Genomic DNA, 23573 nt, shown 5'->3' with positions numbered 1-23573 from the left:
TCGATCAGTTTCATGTAGTCCACGATCAGCTCCTTTGTCTTGCTGATGTTGAGGGAGAGGTTGTTGTCCTGGCACCAAATTGCCAGGTCTCTGACCTCTCTATAGGCTGCTTCATTGTTGTTGATCAGGCCCATCACCTTCGTATTGTCGGCAAACTTAATGGTGTTGGAGTCGTGCGTGGCAATAGTCATGGTGACCAGCGAGTACAGGAGTGGACTAAGCACACACACCCCTGAGGGGCCCCTGTGTTGAGGGTTAGCGTGGTGGATGTGTTGTTGCCTACACTCACCACCTGGGGGCAGCCCACCTGCAAGTCCAGGATCCAGTTGCTGAGGAAGGAGTTCAGTCCCAGGGTGCTGAACTTGGTGATGAGCTTGGAGGGGACTATGGTGTTGAATGCTGAGCTGTAGTCAATGAACAGCATTCTTACATAGATAGATAGGTATTCCTTTTGACCAGGTGGGTGAGGGCAGTGTGGGGTACAATGATGGCGCTGATGTGAGCCAGTCTTTTAGAGCATTTCATGGCTATAGATGTGAGTGTTACAGGATGATAGCCATTTAGGCAGGTTGCCTTGGCGTTCTTGGCCACGGGACTGTGGTGGTCTGCTTGAAGCACGTTGGTATTACAGACTGGGTTAGGAATAGGTTGAAAATGTCAGTGAAGACACTTGCCAGCTGGTCAGCGCATGCTCCGAATACGCATCCTGGTATTCTGTCTGGCCCCGCGGCCTTGCGAATGTTGACCTGTTTAAAAGGTCTTACTCACATCAGCTACGGAGAACGAGATCACACAGCCCTTCAACCCAAGTGGCATTTCACTCCCTCAAAGGGGCTCCTCTTTTCTCTCCATTTAAGACAAAGGATATTGCAAGCACTATAGAACTCAGATGTTTCTGTGGCTCACCCTCCCGCTCTCCCTTCCCCTCCTAGCTCTGGCCCCTCTCCAGGGAAGGTCCACGTGAATATCATATTTTTCAAAACATAGCTGAGGCATCAGATTTCTCATAAGAGGGTACTTAGAGCTATGGTTCACATAATACCGTGGTAGAGGCCTACTGACATAATGTACCACAATATTATCCTGTTTTCCTGTTTACATATGGCCCTGTATCACACCAGCTCCCGCGCTTCAAAGGGCTATATCCACTCAATGACGGCAGAGGAAACGTAAACTCTGTGGTATGGTAGATAAACATACTGCAGACACACAGTCCGACTTCAAATATACAAATACTGAAGACAGACACGTACTACACACACGAGGAGGAAGGCTGCTGACTTCCTGTTTTTTCCCAATGGCAGATGGCTCATCTTGTTTAGGAGGGTGTGACCCTATGCAGCCCAGGAAAACAACACCAGAGTTTGTGTGTCTGTCTGTGTTCACTATGACAGTGTCACTCAGAATGGAGCATATCACCCACCTGTAAGGGACTGGATCAATTCAGAAAGACAGCGATGAACTGGGCGTAATGTAATATATTACGGACAGTCAAGCACACAGTCCATTCTGAGTTTCTCCAGAATAGGCTATAGAAATGGACAGCTAAATATAGGTCACAAAAACAAGCAGACACACACACACACACACACCGCAAAAACCCCTATGAGCGGCAGACTCATGCTCATTCCAAGAACTGTGTGGCTGTAGCTGTACTGATGAGATGTCGTAGTCTGGAGAGTCAATGTTTAACTGACTGGATGGATTCATAGGGAGCTGGGCTTATCAAAGCTCTCACATTATCACATAACCCAATACATCCAACAGTTGTGTATTTCTCTGTCCGAGTTTACTTTTGTGTGCATGTGCCTGTCTGGCTGTACCAGGAAACTCTGATGCTAAACGTTAACCAACACACCGAACGTCACTGGCGTCCGTCTAAGCTGCCTGGAACCACAGTAAAAAGGGGCCTTGTTCAAGCATGCTTTGCAGTCTAAGATAACACTGGGCTCTTCACTGAATCAATGGCTAACTAGCAGACAGGCTCATGGCGCTAGCCAAAAAATGCTAACGGTACGTAGCACAATGCACAAAGCAATGGTGGATGGTGCAGGTCTGGGTGCTGCATCTGTGCTGAGCGTGGATGCTTACGCAGACAAAGCCTTCACACGCATGCATACACTTCCTCAAAAAAGTCAATTCATTTAAGATAGATTTGAGTTGTCATTCATTTTGATGTTTTTGCAGAGGAGATCTTCATTGCATCTGACTCAGATGTTTGGTGCAGTATTTCTCAAGTGAATTTTTTTGCATGAAGACAAGACATCTCTCGTTGAATGACAACCGGCACTGCATTGAAGAATCCCTACTGTTGACCAAATCGCTGATGAGGGGGTTACCGACTTCGGCTTGCCTCGAGAAAAAATATATTGTGCGGCCGAACTGCCGGAAAAAAAAAATAACTCTTGTCTATGTCCAAAACAAACATCAACGTTGCAAAATGTCGTCATAATATATGCACAAATAGCTTTGGCTGGGAAGCATGTGGATGCCTTTATCCAATTATGATATTTGAGTTTTTCTTAATTAGGAAATGTATAACTTTTTCACTTTGAAAATGTAAAGTAGGTTGTGTAGATCTGGAGGGAAGAAAAATGAATGGATTCCCTATTTAGATGAACCTTTTTCCCATTTTGCTACATTAAAATTCCAAGGGGAGTAGACTTTCTATAGGCCCTGTACGTAAACAGCCCTCTTCACCTAGTCTAAAGAACACTGACTATATGACATGAAGACAGACACGCATCTCTCTCAACTAGATCTGAAGACCCACCAGCTAGGGACCCCTCTCAGTAGGTGTACCCTTCACATCCTCTCATCAACGACTCAGAGGCTCCTTTAGTCACACTAATCAAGAGCGCACACACACACACTCTCACCAAACACACACACACACACACACCACTCTCACCAAACACACACACACACACACAGGTCCTCAAGAAGTCTTTACAGAAGACCCTGCGTCATCACTGCCTGGAAGTAAACAAAATACCTCGGTCTGCCAATCACAAACACAATACACAGCCATACTAGGACACCTATGAACCCTGCCCCTCATGTATTACAGATGTACTCAGAATAACACACAGTACACAATCACCCACTTAAAGTCCATACATTTTAATTATCTAAGAAAACTGTGACGATGTTGTGGTGTGAGAGGAGTGTCAGTGTGTGTGTGTGTGTGTGTGTGTGTCCTGGACTGTGTGAGACAGCTTGTGAATTTTCTCCATCCTTCTCTCTGTCTAATTTTAGGGACCAATGTAAGACTGCCCCCAGATGGGAGGGGCTGTGTGTGTGTGAGTCTGATATAGTTGTCATAGCTCCCCTGGATGCTGTAAATCAGTTACCTTCTGCCTGAACAAAGGTCTGCCCCAGCCAAGGGTATGGTGCACACGCGCACACACACACACACGCGCGCACACACACACACACACACACACACACACACACACAAGGGTGAGATGGAGGAGTAGCAGACAAATAGTAAGAAAACATTTCCATGATGTCTGCTCACCAGGCGCAAATACTCCCACAATATACTGGACGTTTATGTCTACATTACAATCCACACCTGCACATTTTTGTGTAGGAGTGATATACAGTATTTGGCTAAGAGCAGCCAGAGGTCAGATGATAAACAACAGGCAGAAAAGGGAGAGGAAATGCATGAACACCGGTACGTAGGCGGCAGGTAGCCGAGCGGTTAGAGCGTTGGGCCAGTAACCGCAAGGTCGCTGGTTTGAATATTAGAGCCGACAACGTGAAAAATCTGTCTATGTGCCCTTGAGCAAGGTACTTAAACCTAATTTGCTCCAGTGGTGCCATTTTACTACAGCGGACCCTGTAAAACAACACATTTCACTTAGGGATGCACGATATAGTTGGTGAACATACCGGAATCGGCTAATATTATCTAAAAACGGCAACATCGGTATGGGCCCGATGTCTAGTTTAACGCTGATGTAAAAAAACGTGCATACCTACCGTGCATACCCATTTAACGTAGGTACAGGACATAATGACGCCACGTAACATATAGCGCTACAGGTGCAACACAGCATTCCTAACCTAGCCCACAATATCTGTGCTGTGTGGATCGAGCAGTCAAACAAGTCCAGCAGTCATTTGAAAGAGTAAGAATTTCAGCGAGACAACTAACAGGTGAAATCCATTAAAGCCAAGATAATGGAATTCATTGCCCTTGACAATCAACCGTTCTCTATCGTGGGTGATGTTGGCTTTCGCCGACTGGCCGAGCACCGGTAGACACCACCAAGTGTGCTATTTTTCGATGTTGCCCACCCAGAGTTACACAGTTACACACTGCTATTAGCTTCACGACATACATACTATGGAACGCCATTTGGGTCTTTGCATGTCAAAAAAATATACAGTATGACTGCCAAAGATGTACAAAAAAGTACAAAAAAAGTCTGCAAACAAGCATACACCAGCCACAAACAATGTATTTACAATACCGCGTTGGTTATAAAGCATCATTTGTTCAACTGCAACTTCTGGGGTAACTAGCTTTAGCACCAATACAACCAGCCTGAAAACAATGACCAGTAGAAACTAGAGTAATTTTCATTATTCTTAGCAATGATTTAGGAAATCTTGTGAGCAAGTATTAGCTAGGTTGCCACTTGATGTTCGCCTATTGAAATTGAACTAGCCAGCTACTTAACTCTGTTGCCCACAGCTAACGTTATAAGCAGCCAGCTAGCTGGCTAGTGAGGCCCAAACGGACTGTGTTGTGAAGCTAGACACAATAATGATTAGGCCCGATAGTGGAATTTGCGGTTTGCCTTCAAAATAAAAGTATATAATTGACAGCGATGCAAATTAATACAAATAGTAGAATTATGCCATACTTTTATTTTGAAGGCTAACAGCCCACTATTGTGGCTAATCCTTATCGTGGCTCGCTTCACGGGCCCGACCACCATTAATCAAATAAGAACTGTCTTATAAATGAGGGTTATTTTAGATGACACCAAGCGATATATAGCTACTGAAACAGATATTTTGCTATGTTTTTGGGGAAGAACTACATTGTTTGCATCCATGAGCTAGCTAGCTTTTTTATTTTTATGACCAGCACTGTAGGTGCGCGAGACAACTTTACCAGCATCATAGCATACGTATTGATGAAATCATTGTGACATATGAAATACGAGTGATAGTTATTACACATCGATTACACTACGTGACATTTTTTTTATTAACGTGTTAAATTATTTGACGTGCAGTCATATTCAGGTCCTGATTGGTCAACAAGCTTATTTGACACGTCAAATAGTGTTATTTGACAAGTATCTTTTTGGACACGCAAAGACCCAAATGGCGTTCTATATAAATCCTGGTTGAGAATGAAACGACAGAACAAATGAACAAAGAAAAAGCACAGCAAGTAAGTGAAAGAAATAGGTTTTGATGATGTTTTACTGGTAATGGGGACATACGTAAATGCCAATAAAAGAACTTGTTGGTCAGTGTGGTGTGTGTGTAACCTTTAACTAGGCAAGCACATCCATAGACGCACACACGCATGTCAATCACTACGTCATCAGAGCGCAACACATGTTTGTTGTTGAACGCCGAAACCTGAACTAAAGACCTCGGTTTAAAAGCTGACAGTGTTTTTATATTATTTTAGCTCTGTTGGGCTAAATTACTGTGAGGGCTGCCATCTGTCCCGGGATCCTGCCAGATTCCGTATAGGGGGAGAGACAGATGCGAAAGCCCAGCTAGCCTAGCTGGCTCGGCGGTCTCAAATGGAGGCCACTATTGAACGTTTCCAGTGTTGCGGGAGCTGTGTTTACTTTGCTTTGTTCCCGGGACAATGTGGACCGTGCTGACTTTCAATGTAGCAACAGCTTTCTTGCGGAGGACTACAGGAGCGAAGTAGATATACTTAGCAAGCAAGTAACAAACCTAAATAAGCTACTGGGGAACCCACGCCCACCTAGTTTTATTTTTTTTCACCCATGTAGCCGGACGCCGCTCTGGTCTGGTGGAAGTTTAGCCGCCGAGTCGGCTCTCCACAGACGACTGGCCGGCACTAGGCAGGGTTCCATCCCCGAAGGGGTCTCCCCCTTCCTTGGAGAACGTAGCTGTTCTAGACCCAACCAACCAGCCATGGAGGTAAGTCACTCTCCGTGGATGTCGAAGGTGTCCTCTAGCAATGGGGGCTTCCATGGAGATGTTGAGCCTGGAACTGACACAGAGCAGAAACAGCTTTGCCGCCCTGGATCCAGAGGTTCCGGTGCCTTCGTCCTTGGTGGCTTCCCAATCAAGATCGGATCCGGAGGTACCTGCGTCTTCGTCCTCGGTTCTGTCTCCTTCTCCGGTGGCTTCTACCTGGGGTTCAGATCTGAGACCTGCCCATGAAACATCACCACCTGTCATCATAGGCAGCTCTAAGGTGAGAAACATCTCGGTCCCCAAGGCAAAAACTCTGTGCTACCCAGGAGCACAAGTACAGGACATAACAAGTCTGCTTCCGACTGTTCTACCACAGATGCCGGGAGCTGACACTGTCGTAGTCTATGTGGGGTCAAACAACATCTGGAGGGCTAACTCGGAACATTTGAAAATGTATTTTAAAATAACTAATTTGAGCATTAAAAGACTCAAAAAAACTGCCAATAATTTCAGGTCCAGTACCATCGTTGGGCCGCGGGTGTGAAAGATTCAGCAGGCTACTGGCATTACACATCTGGCTAAAAGACTACTGTACTCTGCTGGAGTCACTTTTATAGATCACTTTGAAACCTTCTAGAAACAGAAGACACACTACAGGAATGACGGAGTTCATCCAAATCATCTTGGCTCCTGGGCCCCACGCATTCCAAGGCCGCATTGAAACAAATGACTGGTAAATGATCCAAGACCAACTCAGTTAATCCCTACCATTGTGACAATGAGTCGTCATAATGCTGTATCAAATGTACATGATCTTAGGGGCATGGACAAACACAAAGACCCACATTCCTATAAAGCTTAGAGATGGTCTAATGTTAAATACTGTTGAAGTAATATGGCTACAGGTTTCATCTGCCTCACCTATAGCCCATTCAAGTGGGAAGCTGATATAGACCACCAAGTGCTAACAGTCAGTATCTGGATAATGTGTGTGAAATGCTTGATAATGTATGTGAATTCAACAGAGAAGTACATTTTCTGGGTGATTTATATATGGACTGGCTATCATCAAGCTGCCCACACAAGAAATAACTTCAAACTGTAACCAATGCCTGCAACCTGGTTCAGGTTATCAGTCAACCTACCAGGGTAGTTACAAACAGCACAGGAATTAAATCATGAACATGTATTGATTACATTTTTACTAATGCTTTAGATATTTGCTTTAAAGCAGTATCCAAATCCATAGGATGTAGTGATCACAATATAATAGCCATATATAGGAAAACATAAGTTCCAAAGGCTGGGCTAATATATAAGAGGTCATACAAGAAGTTTTGTGGTGATTATTATTTGACCATGCTGGTCATTTATGAACATTTGAACATCTTGGCCATGTTCTGTTATAATCTCCAACCGGCACAGCCAGAAGAGGACTGGCCACCCCACATAGCCTGGTTTTGGCCTTTCTAGGGAGTTTTTCCTAGCCACCGTGCTTCTACACCTGCATTGCTTGCTGTTTGGGGTTTTAGGCTGGGTTTCTGTACAGCACTTTGAGATATCAGCTGATGTACAAAGGGCTATATAAATAAATTCGATTTGATTTGATTCATATTGTCACACCCTGGTCTTACTATTTTGTGTTTTCTTTATTATTTTGGTCAGGCCAGGGTGTGACATGGGTTTATTTATGTGGTGTGTTTTGTCTTGGGGTTTTTGTTAGGTATTGGGTTTGTGGCTTAGTGGGGTTTTCTAGGTAAGTCTATGGCTGTCTGGAGTGGTTCTCAATCAGAGGCAGGTGTTTATCGTTGTCTCTGATTGGGAACCATATTTAGGCAGCCATATTCTTTGAGTGTTTCGTGGGTGATTGTTCCTGTCTCTGTGTTTGCACCAGATAGGGCTGTTTAGGTTTTTGCACATTTGTTTTATTAGTTATTTCATGTATAGTGTCTTTATAAATTAAAGAACATGAATAACCACCACGCTGCATTTTGGTCCGCTTCTCCTTCACAACAGGAAAACCGTTACACATATGTTGATGATGTAAAGAATATTTGCTGGTCTGTGGTGTGTAATGAGGAGCAACCAGACGCTGCACTTGACGCATTTATGAAACTACTTATTCCAGTTACCAATAAGCATGGACCCATTAAGAAAATGACTGTAAAACTGTTAAATCCCCATGGATTGATGAGAAATTGAAAAATGGTATGGTTGAGAGGGATGAGGCAAAAGTTCTGAAAAATAAGTCTGGTAGCCCAACTGATTGGCAAACGTACTGCAAATTAAGAACTAACGTGACCAAACAAAAATAAGCTACACTGAAACAAAGCTAAATCGTATAAAGAAGGACAGTAAAAAACTTTGGGGCACCTTAAATGAAATCTTGGGAAAAAGAGCCAAAACAAAGGCCTTAAACTGTCCACAATCTTATCGGCCACATGTCAGTAGTACACACCACCTCAATACAGTTCAAATAACAACACACAACTTGCAAGCAACCTCCCTTTTAACTAAAATGTCAACCCAAATACTTCTGGCAGGGCAATAGTCCGGCTCTAATGAAAATCAACGGAAAGTGCATCTGAAAAATAGAAAGTCTGCTGCAGGGTAAAGCACTGGAACGATAGAGGGAAGAGAAAGAGAACAAGAGAGATCTTAGCTGTGGTCTTCAGGCTTGCAGTTGTACTGTGACCGTCTGATTGTTTGTATGTCAAAGCTTCGCAACAATGTTGCTACTAAACCATGCGATCCATAACCGGTGCGGTCCCAAACGATAACAACCACGACCTAGAGCGATCACACCGATGATTGAGTTAAACAAACTACACACGCTGAAAATAAACAAGACTTCTGCAGCATAGCACATACAATCAAACTGTAGCGCCAACCAAGAGCTCCCTCCCAGAGAGCTGAAAGAGCTGTCTATATCTCCTCCTTCCTTACTGCTGAAGCGCTCTTAAAGTGGCAGCGCACAGTGAAGGCTCCGTGCAGGATTTCGCCACAAGATAAGTAAACTTAGGGATGACATGCCAGCAACAAACACTGACACTACACATCCAAGTATATCGGACCCAATTATGATAGACAAGAATTGTACTTTTGAATTCTGTAAAGTCCGTGTGGAAGAGGTGAAAAAATGGTTGTCTATCAACAATGACAAGCCACCGGGGTTTGACAATCTGGATGGCAAATTACTGAGGATAATAGCAGACGATATTGCCACAACTTCAATTTAAGCCTACTAGAAAGTGTGTGCCCTCAAGCCTGGAGGGAACCTAAAGTCATTCCGCTACCCAAGAATAGTAAAGCCCCCTTTACTGGCTCAAATAGCCGACCAATCAGCCTGTTACCAACTTCTGGAAAAAAAATAGTGTTTGACAAGATACAATGCTATTTCACAGTAAACAAATTGACAACAGAATTTCAGCATGCTTATAGGGAAGGACACTCAACAAGCACAGCACTTACACAAATGACTGATGATTGGCTAAGATAAATTTATGATAAAATGATTGTGGGGCTGTCATGCTAGACTTCAGTACAGCTTTTGACATGATCGATCATAGTCTGCTGCTGGAAAAACATATGTGTTATGGCTTTACACCCCCTGCTATAATGTGAATAAAGAGTAACTTGTCTAACAGAACACAGAGGGTGTTCTTAAATGGACGCCTCAAATATAATCCAGTTAGAATCAGGAATTCCCCAGGGTAGCTGCTTAGGCCCCTTTTACATTTTTTACTAACGACATGCCACTGACTGAGTAAAGCCAGAGTATCTACATATGTGGACGACTCAACACTACACATCAGCTACTACAGCGACTGAAATGACTAACACTCAACAAAGAGCTGCAGTTAGTTTCAGCATGGGTGGCAAGAAATAAGTTAGCCCTAAATATTTCTAAAACTAAAAGCATTGTATTTCAAACAATACACTCACTAAACCCTAAACCTCAACTAAATCTTGAAATAAATAATGTGGAAATTGAGCAAGTTGAGATGATTAACTTCATTAGGGTAGGAGGCACAATTTACACCTTCGGATGAGTAAACAGCCTGTTACTCAGGTCCAGAAGCTAGGATATGCATATAATTGGTAGATTTGGATAGAAAACTCAAAAGTTTCCAAACTTCCATAGGATAAAAAAAAATGTCTGTGAGTATAACATAACTGATATGGCAGGTGAAAACCGGAGAAAAATCCATCCAGGAAGTTATTTATTTATTTTATTTAGGTTTGTAGTTTTCCATTGACTGCCTATACAGATTCCATTGACTTAGGACTCAAATTGCACTTTCTATGGCTTCCACTCGATGTCATCCGTCTTTAGAAATTGCTTCAGGCTTGTATTCGGAAAAATGAGGGAGTAAGACCAGTCTGAATGAGTGGACACTGCAGTGTCCCAGAGGTTTTTCATGCACACGACCGAGAGCGCACCTTTCTTGTTTTCCTTTAATATTGATGAAGCTTTTGTCCGGTTGAAATATCATTGATTATTATGACTAAAAACAACCTGAGGATTGATTATAAACATTGTTTGACATGTTTCTACGAACTTTACTGATATTTTTTTAATTTTTTTGTCTGCTGTTTTGATTGCCTTTGAGCCTGTGGATTACTGAACGAAACTGAGGTTTTTGGATATAAAGAGGGACTTTATCAAACAAAACAAACATTTATTGAGTAAATGGGAGTCTTGTGAGTGCAACCATATGAAGATCAAAAGTGAGTGATACATTTTATCGCTATTTCTGACTTGTGTAACTCCTCTACTTGGCTGGTAACTGTTTGTAATGATTTGTCTGCTGGGCGCCGTTCTCAGATAATCACATGGTATGCTTTCGCCGTAAAGACTTTTTGATATCTGACACCGTGGTTGGATTAACAAGAAGTTCATCTTTAAACCGATGTATAAAACTTGTATATTTTATGAATTTTTATAAGGAGTATTTCTGTTTATGAATTTGGCGCTCTGCAATTTAACTGGATATTGGCCAGGTGGGATGCTACCGTCCCACGCCCCCTAGAGAGGTTAAACTGCTTGGAGTAACCCTAGATTGTAAACTGTCATGGTCAAAACATATCGATGCAGCAGTAGCTAAAATGGGGAGAAGTCTGTCTATAATAAAGTGATGCTCTGTCTTTTTAACAGCACTATCAACAAGGCAGGTCCTACAGGCCCCAGTTTTGTCGCACTTTGTTCAGTCATGTGGTCAAGTGCCACAAAAAAGGTCTTAGGACAATTGCAATTGGCTCAGAACAGGGTAGCACAGCTGGCCCTTGGATGTACAAAGAGCGCTAATATGAATAAATATGCATGTCAATCTCTCCTGGCTGAAAGTGGAGGAGAGATGGACTTATTTATTTATGAAAGGTATTGACATGTTGAATGCACCGAGCTGTCTGTCTAAACTACAGGAACACAGCCCGAACTCTCATGCATACCCCACAAGACATGCCACAAGAGGTCTCTTCAAAGTCCCCAAGTCCAGAGTAGACTATATGTAGTACTGTGTGTTTCCCAGAGCCATGACTACATGGAACTCTATTCCATATCAAGTAACTGATGCAAGCAGTAAAATTAGATTTAAAAAACAGAAGAAAAAAAACCATTTTGGAACAGCAGGACTGTGAAGCAACAAACATTGGCACAGACACATGCGATAACATACGCACTATACATACACATGGATTTAGTACTGTAGATATGTGGTAGTGGTGGAGTAGGGACCTGAGGGCACACATTGTTGTGAAATCTGAATGTATTGTAATGTTTTAAAAAATTGTATAAACTGCCTTAATTTTGCTGGACCCCAGGAAGAGTAGCTGCTGCTTTAAAAGGCAATGCTACCAAATACTAATTGAGTGTGTGTAAACTTCTGAGCCACTGGGAATGTTATGTAAGAAATAAAAGCTGAAATAAATCACTCTACTATTATTCTGACATTTCACATTCTTAAAATAAAGTAGTGATCCTAACTGACCTAAGACAGGGAATTTTTACTAGGATTAAATGTCAGGAAATGTGAAACTGAGTTTAAATGCATTTGGCTAAGGTGTATGTAAACTTCAACTGTATCTACTGTAAATCACATCCAGATACGATATGATATACAGTGCCTTGCGAAAGTATTCGGCCCCCTTGAACTTTGCGACCTTTTGCCACATTTCAGGCTTCAAACATAAAGATATAAAACTGTATTTTTTTGTGAAGAATCAACAACAAGTGGGACACAATCATGAAGTGGAACGACATTTATTGGATATTTCAGACTTTTTTAACAAATCAAAAACTGAAAAATTGGGCGTGCAAAATTATTCAGCCCCCTTAAGTTAATACTTTGTAGCGCCACCTTTTGCTGCGATTACAGCTGTAAGTCGCTTGGGGTATGTCTCTTTCAGTTTTGCACATTGAGAGACTGACATTTTTTCCCATTCCTCCTTGCAAAACAGCTCAAGCTCAGTGAGGTTGGATGGAGAGCATTTGTGAACAGCAGTTTTCAGTTCTTTCCACAGATTCTCGATTGGATTCAGGTCTGGACTTTGACTTGGCCATTCTAACACCTGGATATGTTTATTTTTGAACCATTCCATTGTAGATTTTGCTCTATGTTTTGGATCATTGTCTTGTTGGAAGACAAATCTCCGTCCCAGTCTCAGGTCTTTTGCAGACTCCATCAGGTTTTCTTCCAGAATGGTCCTGTATTTGGCTCTGTCCATCTTCTCATCAATTTTAACCATTTTCCCTGTCCCTGCTGAAGAAAAGCAGGCCCAATCCATGATGCTGCCACCACCACGTTTGACAGTGGGGATGGTGTGTTCAGGGTGACGAGCTGTGTTGCTTTTACGCCAAACATAACGTTTTGCATTGTTGCCAAAAAGTTCAATTTTGGTTTCATCTGACCAGAGCACCTTCTTCCACATGTTTGGTGTGTCTCCCAGGTGGCTTGTGGCAAACTTTAAACAACACTTTTTATGGATATCTTTAAGAAATGGCTTTCTTCTTGCCACTCTTCCATAAAGGCCAGATTTGTGCAATATACGACTGATTGTTGTCCTATGGACAGAGTCTCCCACCTCAGCTGTAGATCTCTGCAGTTCATCCAGAGTGATCATGGGCCTCTTGGCTGCATCTCTGATCAGTCTTCTCCTTGTATGAGCTGAAAGTTTAGAGGGACGGCCAGGTCTTGGTAGATTTGCAGTGGTCTGATACTCCTTCCATTTCAATATTATCGCTTGCACAGTGCTCCTTGGGATGTTTAAAGCTTGGGAAATCTTTTTGTATCCAAATCCGGCTTTAAACTTCTTCACAACAGTATCTCGGACCTGCCTGGTGTGTTCCTTGTTCTTCATGATGCTCTTTGCGCTTTTAACGGACCTCTGAGACTATCACAGTGCAGGTGCATTTATACGGAGACTTGATTACACACAGGTGGATTGTATTTATCATCATTAGTCATTTAGGTCAACATTGGATCATTCAGAGATCCTCACTGAACTTCTGGAGAGAGTTTGCTGCACTGAAAGTAAAGGGGCTGAATAATTTTGCGCGCCCAATTTTTCAGTTTTTGATTTGTTGAAAAAGTTTGAAATATCCAATAAATGTCGTTCCACTTCATGATTGTGTCCCACTTGTTGTTGATTCTTCACAAAAAAATACAGTTTTCTATCTTTATGTTTGAAGCCTGAAATGTGGCAAAAGGTCGCAAAGTTCAAGGGGGCCGAATACTTTCGCAAGGCACTGTATGCATTCAGCACCACAGATAGAACTCTTGATAATGGGTACGCACAAAAACACAAGAAAGCGGGAGAGCTCAACATTACATTTAAACTACTCAATCAGTGTGAGGAGTGAAGTCTCTGATGGGCTTTGACTAGAGCAGTGAAGTCAGGTATAGTTTCTGACGTCGCTATGAGCAGGATTGCTGAGAGGTGAGAGATGTAAGAGATGACGTGTCTTGACGTGTTATATTTCATCACTGAAAATGTCCGTTCACATACATTGCGTCAAACTAACAGTACAAACATCTTCTGAGCATGACTCCTGATCTTTGGAAAGTTTTGCTCATTGAGAGATGCATAGAACCTCGTCAGTGACATTGGAGAACGATTCAAAAACAATCACTGCGTCAAACTGAAGATCAATAAGCTCAAGTTGCAGGTCAGTGGGAGTGTTATCCACATTGAAGGTGAAAGGAGAGGAAACCAACAGCATGACATTTTCCAACACTTTGAAATCCTCAAAACGATGAGAAAACTCAGTTCGAAGCACACAGCAGGGATGTATACTTCTCCCGCTGGTCATCTGATAGGGAACACACTAGTAGTGTCGGAAGGTGGGTGAGATTGTTGGCTTCTACTTGGGGGGCCAGGAGGAGTAATTTTCCCTTGAAGGTTATGACAAGGCTGTACATCTGAAGGGCAAAAAGGCCCTTCCCTTATAGTTTGGAATTCAGTTCATTTATAAGGGCCATGATGTGAAGGCAAAAATCAGCTAACCATTCTATATCTTGTAGTTGAGGGAAATCCACATATTTTCCTTTCATTTGCAAAAACTCAGCAATCTCTGACTTCAGGTCCCACACCCTTTTAAGCACCTTCCCCAAACTCAGCCATCTCACATTTGTGAGGTAGGGGAGATCTGCATGACCCGACTCTGTCTCTTCCAACAGTGATTTTGCTCTTATGAAGTTTATCACTTTAGTGACTGTATTCACAACATGGCTCATTTTCAGAACACATTTACAGAGCACCTCCTGATGAATAATGCAATGCAGGATAAAATAAAATCTGATCTGGGTTCAGCTCAGCTACTTGATCTTGTATCATTTTCAAAAGACCAACGTTTTTTCCTGTCAAGTTTGGGCAACCATCAGTGGTCACATTGGATAACTTTTAAACTCAGTCCCTGCTTTGCCACACTTATTAACCTCCAATAAATCTTTCCCTGTGGTTGTGCTCTTCATTGACTGCACTGAAGCTTCTCTGTCATTTCAAAGTCTGGGGTTATACCTCGTAAGAATATCAACAACTGTGCTGTATCACGTGCATCACTGCTCTCATCCAGGGCCAAGGAGAAATAGGTGAAATATTTTACCTCGTCTTCCAACTGTTGTTCCATATTCTCTGCGATGTCCTCAACACGCTGTGTTACTGATCGTCTTGACAGGGAAACTTTTTCAAACAGCTCTTTCTTGTCGGGGCAAAGTATTGCTGCAGAGTCAATTAAACATTCTTTAATGAATTTGCCCTCAGCGAATGGCTTGCTATGTTTAGCAATTTTGTGGACATGTACATAGCTAGCTCTCGCAACTCCGTTTGCCGAATGCCGTTTTGTAAAAAGTCCTTGCTGCTTTTGCAACTGAGACAGCAACTCTTTTGATGAACTTGCCCTCTGCTCAGAAGACATATTCCTATCTTTCCCTGCATGCTTCGTCTGGAAGTGTCGTAACAAGTTGCTCTCTTTGCACACTAAGCACATAGCCTTCCCTGATCCCTCAATAGATACATATTTCGATGTCCACTCTTGCTGGAACACCCTACATTGTCTACTTTCCTTTTCTTTGAAAAACTCATTTTGCACAATTTCTAGCTAGCTACAATTTGTAACGGTGACGTGGGTTTCAGACTGTCAGAGTATGATTCCGCGGGCCGTATTGAATCAGGTCGTGGGTCGCATACGGCCCCAGGGCCGACCTTTGACCAGGCCTGTTCTATACCAAGTAAACCTCCATTCAAAACTAGATCTATTCTTTCTGTACCTTTCTGCATCTACTTAGTCTTTCTTTCATTCCATCGATCGCTCAACCTTTTCAACTCTTATTTCCTCTCTCCTTCACAGCAAACTAATACTGCAAAATCATCTTCCTTTCTTTTTGTTTCAATATATCCCTTCTGTACTCCTTTATTATTGCCTGCATACTGTAGCTGAACTGCTCAGCCCCTTTCTTTCACCCGATGTTCCTCGCTCCTCCTCCCATCTTCCTCTCTGAATTCCTTTGCAGGTCTTGGCTTGTGAAGCAAGAAAGTGGAGAATTCCATCAGGCTGCTGTTCTCTCTGGTTCAGTCACTGGTCATGTCACACTTCCTATGTGTCTGCATGTCCTGTATATGCTCAATATTATATGAGGTCTATCTAGTGTAAATCTATTTACTGTATACCTACTATAAATCTACCAACTGTATATCTACCTAGTGCATCTCTCGGTATGCATGTGACCTCGTCTGAGGGCATGCTAGAGCTTTCTGCCTATTAAGCCACAGAAGGTATTTGGCTCAGGGGATACAACTGTTTGATGGGGCATGACACCCCCCCCCCCCCCCCCCCCAAACACACACACACACACACAGCTGCTCCACACAACACACACTCCTGGCTTCACTTCCGATTTCAGAGAGGATGTTACACAAGCCATCAACGGCTGTGAGGGGTGATTACATTTGACTGTGACAGCAGGAAGTGTGTGTTTGCGTGTGTGTCAGAGAACCAGTTAAAATTAAGGAGCAAGAGGACAGTTGAGGATGGTGGGTGGCAGCAATATTAGAAGATGTCTCATTCATTCAACAAGAACACTGACTACTGTACAAACACACATGACCTCAATGGTATTGTATAAACAGGCAGGTGGGGAGTACATGTCCCTGAAGGAGGGTGTTTCAGTACAGTAAATCTGTTGTAATGAATAGAGAGGAGGAAGAAGAGAGGGGAGAAGGATGAGAGGGGATAGATTGCAGCACACCAGTAGGTGTCATTGAGATGGAGGATGGGATGTCAATTACACCCCCACTGGATTGGAGGATTGAGTCCAGATGAGAGAGACACATCCAGTACGGCTGGCTAATTTTAAAGGGGTAGGAACAGTAGGAATCAGTCCTTTTAGCTATCACTTTTCACCAAGAGACCAGGTCATTTTATAATAACTTTTAGGAGAGGCCTGGTTGTGGAATAAATAGCAGGTTGTCTAAAAGGCTGCATTGTTCAGTTGACTGAAGACTGACGTCAGCAGTGTTATCAGCCCCCCCCCCCCCACTACCTCAGAGGGGGCTTGAGAACAGCCCCACCCAACACTGGGCAGCCTGGCCCACTGCCTTATTAAAAATATCTCCTCTGTTTCCCACAGGGCTATCACACCAACTCAAAATAACATTATCCTTCAACAGAGAACTAAATACAAGTTAATTTGATCAGTACCCGTTCATTTCAATGAGCAGCTACAGTAAATGGCAAATACTTATAATTATCTATATAATCAGAGATCCAAATGTCAATTTAATCATGACACGTTTGCTAATGATCCTCACTTTCTGCACTATTGAATACAGTGCAATCATGAGGCTGCACACAAAAACACTAACACACATTTACAATAGTCTACTACCATCAGTCAGACAGACAGTTCTGACCTTTCTTTGCAGGAAGTGCATTAATACTCTGACCGATAATTAGTTCCGCAGTCATGGCCACCGTCTTGGCGCACACTTAATATAGTGTGTGTGTTCGCGCACACGCCAAATGGCTACTATAGCTGTCTGTGTGAGAGGGCAATAGATAAACCATGCATGATTGCCATTTAGGAATTCATGTGGTGGAAGTGTGCTGAGGTCAATGAGTGTGTGCGCGTGTCCACGTGTGTTTGAGTACTGTATCGTAAATAAGTCAAATATGTGTATTAAGTGTTTATGCAAACAAATTGTCCCCTCGGAAGCACAGAGCTCTCTCTCACATGATTGAGAGAATTGCTCCATTCATGGCTCCAGTCACCACCACCACCTCTCCCCCAGACCCGTGTGTTAGTGCTCCGGGGGGGCTGTGTGTGTAATTGGCTCTCATAGCCACAGATACTGTATTAGACGCACACTCCTGTGTGTGTCTCTGACGGTCCCCTGACATCATGCCTCCCTCGTCTCGTCCCGCTGGGAAGCTTACTGACTTGGTGTCGCCAGGCTGCTGTAAACACACACGCCTGAATCAAATGATAATTTAGACAATAATAGAGGAATGGGGATTGTGTGTGTGTTGGGGTGAGATGGTAAAGAGAGAGAAACATGTCTGAGTTCTAACAGGTGTAATTTCCATTGTCTTATCTTAGAGAATCATTGTACCTTCTAAACCTCTGAAATATATTCTCCATAACCAAAAATAATGTGTTTTCAGCTGTACAAAACCGAAAGAAAGAAAGTGCAGAAATTACAGTTAAGACCGGGAAGCATAGCGCAGATAACAAAGTTACCACTTCTTAGACTTACTTTCAATGAGAATAACAGATCTATAACTTACAATTCTGTGAGTTTGGTCTTTGCCCCAAAAGTTATATTGCAGCTTTGAGAGAATCTGAGAGATACATTCTAATGCTCATGCAAGTTTGAGCATGTATCAAATATAATTTAAAGTACATCTAAAATTGTGTCACTTAATTCACTAATATATCTAAGGACAGGTAAGGTGTGCCATCACATTGGCTTGGCAATAACTATATCAACGTCTCAAAGACATCATTGTCCTAGGCATATGTTGTTTGTCACCAAGTGTGCTCGGAGTTAGCCTATCCAAGTGTAGGCAGGCCTACACGCAGACAAAGTGGAGCAAAAATCATAGGCCTGGCGAAAATGACAAACAGTGTGCTATTCATTAATTTTCCTGAAACGAGTTAACCACTCAATTCTACCCGTCCTCTCCAAAAACTTCCCGGTTCTACACATAACGTCACGTCTGAGTTTAAATATAAACTACAGTGGGGCAAACGTCGATGTGACGTGCCTTATTTTACCACTCTGTCAATGTTCCTGCAACATCCCCTTCAGTTTGGCATAGAGAACATACCAAATAACTCCTGACATGACCAACAGCAAAGAATAGCAATGGTACCAAGTGTAGCCTAAACATGTCCCCATCGTGTCATCCGTAGCCTAGAGTTTTGTATAGCCTGAGATAAAAATGAGGGGAACTGCAGCAGCAGAATACACTAGGAGTAAGCTACACCGGGTGCATAGGGGTAAACGAGTGCGCCAAGCCCGAGATTTTATTAATGGCAAGTCACCAAATAAAATTCTAAAAACGACACCCAACCGCATCTTAAATACATTGCATCATAGTTGTGAGACCAAAACATATCGCTGCTTTCAAAGGCCCATATTTAAAAACGACTACAATCTGAGGATATTTGGCATAGTCTATATAACTCGGAGGGTTTGTCGTTCACATGGTCCTAGTTGTGGACGATACTTACGGATGATAACCCTTAGGGATAAGGCAGAATGTACCCTTGGGTGCCCTGAGAGCAAACCAATCATGAAACTCGTTTCGAAACATTGCCTATTGTTTGACAAAATTAAGAAACTAATATTTTCAAAACACGACAAAAGTGGAAATGTAGACGATCAATTCAAACAACCATCTAGGTGAGGTGTAGATACAACGTAGCAGTTCAAGTCCACCTCGGTCGACGTACTCACTGACTCCATGTAGGTTAGCCTACTAATTCGAGATAGCGACGGAAGTGTGCCAGGGACTTACCTTGAGTTACACTCCTGTTGGGAATAGGAGAATGTCAAATAGGTATAGTTAAAAGTATTTTTTTTCTCTCGATTGAATCCACAATAACGATATTTAGGCTTTAAAATATGCGTGACAAGATGAGCCGTGAGAAACCTCTGTCTTCTCCTCGCAGGACAATGCGGCCAGGTGGGCTGATCGGCGTTGTCTTCCTGTTTTTCAGAAGGTGAACCACGCACAGTTCGGGTGCTGTTCGCTTTTTTCTTCTATCCCTCCCGTTCGGTCTCTCCCCCTCCCTGCGTAGCCTACACTGTTCTTGCAGTCGCCTAGTACTCAGCCGGCTTTGCTTCCCCTATCTTCATATCTTCAGCATGAAACTTCGGGGCCGAGATTTCACCCGGAAACACACATTTCTGAAACCTCTCCAACTAATTGAGATGAAGGTAAAGAAACCCGAGTTGAATTTGCCAGTTGAAACATTCATTCCAACGTTGCCAAAGGCGCGTCGATTATCCCCGATGCATTCGTTTGGTGAGGGGGTCGCGTGTTGACTTGAGGCGGTCATTAAACTGGGTTTTCTCTGACAGTCAGTGCCTGCCTGGTTGTGAGGCGGTGTTAAAAACAAATAGGTACACTATGCCTTATTTTGTATGTCAATAACAGTAAAGGCAGTGCATTCATCTATAGCTAAGCCCACTGAGGCTAATGGTTCACATTAAACTAGGCTACATTGTTCATCATGGTTTTGATCTAAAGCGTCTCATAGAGTAAACCAGAGGAATTTTAGTTATTAATAATGTTATAATGCCTGCACCATGCAACAGTCAGTTGCCTCATCAACTGAAAGGGCAGCAAGTTGACCTGTTGTCAAGTGGTGGTGTTGTCTCGGATTTATCATTTTGAAAAGCACAGTGACAAAACGCACAAAAAAGTATGTATTTGGTCTGATACAGCAGTCCACTGTTTCTGCAGGGAGAAATGTAACCATTAATGAAAGAGCTGTGTCGCCTCCTGGTGACCTGTTTATATAAATGAGGACATGTTACATAATTGACAGAGAACGGTTGTGAGTTCAGTTGGAATTAACGTTTGCTACGTTATGTGACAGTTTGTACTGAACGACACGTTTCCCAAAAAAGTATGCACCGTTCTTCAACAGCCTTTGAGGTACGTTTGCTTCGAGGTATCGCCTCATTTAATATTGGTGTGACCATTTTAAATAGCAAAACTCACCACCAAACACCAGACAGTAATCGCCCTCTGGGCCACCAACAATGATTTTCAACTGGTCGTTCAGTATCCTTTTCGTTGATTTCAATGTTGCATACAGTCATACTGAACACACCCCATGAGTGAGTTTAGGAAACTTCTGGTTAACCAGGGAGGAGGTGATGGACTGGCTGTCTCAGAACTGACCAATAGTGTGCCAGAGATGACCAAAACCAGTGCACTGTATGGGTATAGGGTGAAATGTGTGGGTGATGACAACATTACTAACCACATCTGACCTATGGCACTGATTGACTATAACATTACTAAACTGATCTGACCTATAACACTGATTGACTATAACATTACTAACCACATCTGACCAAAACACTGATTGACTATAACATTACTAAACTCATCTGACCTATAACACTGATTGACTATAACATTACTAAACTGATCTTACCTATAACATTACTAAACTGATCTGACCTATAACTTTACTAAACTGATCTGACCTATAACACTGATTGACTATAACATTACAAAACTCATTTGACCTAAAACACTGATTGACTATAACATTACTAAACTGATCTATCCTATAACACTGATTTACTATAACATTACTAAACTGATCTGACCTATAACATTACTAAACTGATCTGACCTATAACACTCATTGTGACTATGACATTACTAAACTGATCTGACCTATAACACTGATTGACTATAACATTACTAACCACACCTGACCTATAACACTGATTGACTATAACATTACTAAACTGATCTGACCTATAACACTGATTGACTATAACATTACTAAACTAATCTGACCTAAAACACTGATTGACTATAACATTACTAACCACATCTGACCTAAACTGATCTGACGTATAACACTGATTGACTATAACATTACTAAACTGATCTGACCTATAACACTGATTGACTATAACATTACTAAACTGATCCGACCTATAACACTGATTGACTATAACATTACTAACCACATCTGAACTATAACACTGATTGTGACTATGACATTACTAAACTGATCTGACCTATAACACTGATTGACTATAACATTACTAAACTGATCTGACCTATAACACTGATCGACTATGACATTACTAAACTGATCTGACCTATAACATTACTAAACCGATCTGACCTATAGCACTGATTGACTATAACATTATTAAACTGATCTGACCTATAACATTACTAAACTGATCTGACCTATAACACTGATTGACTATAACATTACTAACCACATCTGAACTATAACACTGATTGTGACTATGACATTACTAAACTGATCTGACCTATAACACTGATTGACTATTACATTACTAAACTGATCTGACCTATAACACTGATTGTGACTATAACATTACTAAACTGATCTGACCTATAACACTGATTGTGACTATGACATTACTAAACTCATCTGACCTATAACACTGATTGTGACTATGACATTACTAAACTGATCTGACCTATAACCCTGATTGACTATAACATTACTAACCACATCTGACCTATAACACTGATTGACTATAACATTACTAAACTGATCTGACCTATAACACTGATTGACAATAACATTACTAACCACATCTGACCTATAACACTGATTGTGACTATGACATTACTAAACTGATCTGACCCTATAACACGGATTGACTATAACATTACTAAACTGATCTGACCTATAACACTGATTGACTATAACATTACTAAACTGATCTGACCTATAACATTACTAAACTGATCTGACCTATAACATTACCATACTGATCTGACCTAAAACATTACTAAACTGATCTGACCTATAACACTGATTGACAATAACATTACTAACCACATCTGACCTGAAACACTGATTTTGACTATAACATTACTAAACTGATCTGACCTATAACACTGATTGACTATAACATTACTAAACTGATCTGACCTATAACACTGATTGTGACTATAACATTACTAAACTGATCTGACCTATAACACTGATTGACTATAACATTACTAAACTGATCTGACCTATAACATTATTAAACTGATCTGACCTATAGCACTGATTGACTATAACATTACTAACCACATCTGACCTGAAACACTGATTGTGACTATGACATTACTAAACTGATCTGACGTATAACACTGATTGACTATAACATTACTAAACTGATCTGACCTATAACATTATTAAACTGATCTGACCTATAGCACTGATTGACTATAACATTACTAACCACATCTGACCTGAAACACTGATTGTGACTATGACATTACTAAACTGATCTGACCTATAACACTGATTGACTATAACATTTCTAAACTGATCTGACCTATAACACTGATTGACAATAACATTACTAACCATATCTGACCTATAACACTGATTGTGACTATAACATTACTAAACTGATCTGACCTATAACACTGATTGTGACTATGACATTACAAAACTGATCTGATCTATAACACTGATTGTGATTATAACATTACTAAACTGATCTGACCTATAACACTGATTGACTATAACATTACTAAACTGATCTGACCTATAACACTGATTGCGACTATGACATTACTAAACTGATATGACCTATAACACTGATTGACTATTACATTACTAAACTGATCTGACCTATAACATTACTAAACTGATCTGACCTATAACACTGATTTTGACTGTAAC

General features: G+C 41.7%; 1 protein-coding gene across 4 annotated transcripts in view; it reads right to left on the bottom strand.

The window, feature by feature from the left end:
- LOC110507192 (phosphatidylinositol 4,5-bisphosphate 3-kinase catalytic subunit beta isoform) overlaps positions 1–20227 on the bottom strand; it is an 85091-nt gene extending 64864 nt beyond the window's left edge. The window contains exons 1-2 of one of the 4 annotated variants that reach the window (XM_036964686.1): positions 19808–20227; positions 19673–19686 (exon numbers count right to left, since the gene is read on the bottom strand). The gene's annotated coding sequence lies outside the window, so the exon portion shown is untranslated. Of the gene's footprint in view, positions 1–9024; positions 9046–15256; positions 16361–19672 lie in introns of those variants that run through there. The other 3 variants (XM_036964685.1, XM_036964688.1, XM_036964687.1) reach the window with 3 other exon arrangements.
- Positions 20228–23573: the final 3346 nt, after the last annotated feature.

The sequence above is a fragment of the Oncorhynchus mykiss genome, chromosome 27 (assembly GCF_013265735.2).
Source record: "Oncorhynchus mykiss isolate Arlee chromosome 27, USDA_OmykA_1.1, whole genome shotgun sequence".
Lineage (NCBI taxonomy): Eukaryota > Metazoa > Chordata > Actinopteri > Salmoniformes > Salmonidae > Oncorhynchus > Oncorhynchus mykiss.
Note: the sequence above shows the minus strand (reverse complement) of the source record. Positions and strands in the feature narration are given on the sequence as shown.